The sequence below is a fragment of the Arachis ipaensis genome, chromosome B05, assembly GCF_000816755.2.
Source record: "Arachis ipaensis cultivar K30076 chromosome B05, Araip1.1, whole genome shotgun sequence".
NCBI classification, from domain to species: domain Eukaryota; kingdom Viridiplantae; phylum Streptophyta; class Magnoliopsida; order Fabales; family Fabaceae; genus Arachis; species Arachis ipaensis.
Window position 1 is genome coordinate 34452478 of NC_029789.2, and position 1862 is coordinate 34454339.

The window sequence follows — 1862 nt, forward strand, 5'->3', positions numbered from 1 at the left end:
GAAAATGCCCCTCTGAAATGTTTTTAGAGTGGGTTCAGTTAGACATCTTCTACTATGGGCTTGCAGAAGGAGCTCAGATGTCTCTAGATTACTCATCTGGTGGATCTATCCACATGAGAAAAACAATTGAAGAGGCTCAAGAGCTCATTGATACAGTTGCCAGGAATCAGCATCTGTACCTAAGCAGTGACCCTTCCATGAAAGAAGAGGTTAAAACAATAACTGTTGAACTCAGCCCTGTAGAACAAGCTGCTGAATTCAATCAGCAACTGGACTTCCTAACAAAGCAGTTAGCCGAATTCAAAGATAGACTACAAGAGACAAGGATGGCTAATATACATATGGAAGAACAGTTTAAGCAAACAAAGCAGCAGCTGTCAAGGCAAATAACAGAAGAATGCCAAGCAGTTCAATTAAGAAGTGGGAAAACATTAAATACCCCACCTCAAGGCAGCAAGAAGCTAAGAAATGAGCAAACCACCTAAAATTCACCTGAAGACAGTAAGATCCCAAGGAAAAGTAATTCTGGAACCAAAACGCCAGAAATTTGGTGGAAGGCTGGCGCTGAACGCCCAGACCATGCTCAAGACTGGCGTTCAACGCCAGAAACAAGGCAAAACTGGCGTTCAATGCCAGAAATGGGCAAGGATCTGGCGTTGAACGCCCAAATTGGGCAAGATCTGGCGCTGAACGCCCAAAATGGGCACAGTTCTGGCGTTCAGACGCCAGGAACAGACAAGGAGATGGCGTCCAATTTCACTTCTAACCCTGGCACTCAATTGCCAGTGAGGGATCAGACACACACAAATGCTGATAATAACCCTTCTAAAAAGGCTTCTTCAACCACTTCTGTAGGCAATAAACCTGCAGCAACTAAGGTTGAGGAATATAAAGCCAAGATACCTTATCCTCAAAAACTCTGGAAAGAGGAGCAGGATAAGCAATTTGCTCGCTTTGCAGATTATCTCAGGACTCTTGAAATAAAGATTCTATTTGCAGAAGCAGTTGAACAAATACCTTCTTATGCCAAGTTCATTAAAGAGATCTTGAGTCATAAAAAGGATTGGAGAGAAACAGAAAGCGTTCTCCTCACTGAAGAATGTAGTGCAGTCATTCTGAAGAACTTTCCTGAAAAGCTTAAAGACCCTGGGAGTTTTCTGATACCATGCACATTAGAAGATAATTGTACCAAGACAGCTTTATGCGATCTTGGGGCAAGCATCAACCTAATACCTGCATCCACTGTCAGAAAGCTTGGCTTAACTGACGAAGCTAAACCAACCCGGATATGTCTCCAACTTGCTGATGGCTCCACTAAATACCCATCAGGCGTGATTGAAGACATGATTGTCAGAGTTGGGCCATTCGCCTTTCCCACTAACTTTGTTGTGCTGGAAATGGAGGAACACAAGAGTGCTACTCTCATTTTAGGAAGACCCTTCCTAGCAACTGGACGATCCCTCATTGACGTCCAACAGGGGGAAATAACCCTGAGAGTCAACGATGATGAGTTCAAGTTAAACGCTGTCAAAGCCATGCAGCATCCAGACACATCAACACAGAGACATGACAAGCTTCTGCATGTCATTTATTATGCCAGTCGCGTTCTAAATGATGCCCAGAAAAATTACACAACCACAAAAAAAGAATTACTTGCAGTGGTTTACGCCATTGACAAGTTCAGATCATACTTAGTAGGATCAAAAGTGATTGTGTATACTGACCATGTTGCTCTTAAATATCTACTCACAAAGCAAGATTCAAAACCCAGGCTCATCAGATGGGTATTGCTTCTGCAAGAGTTTGATATAGAAATAAGAGACAGAAAAGGGACAAAGAACCAAGTGGCTGATCATCTGTCT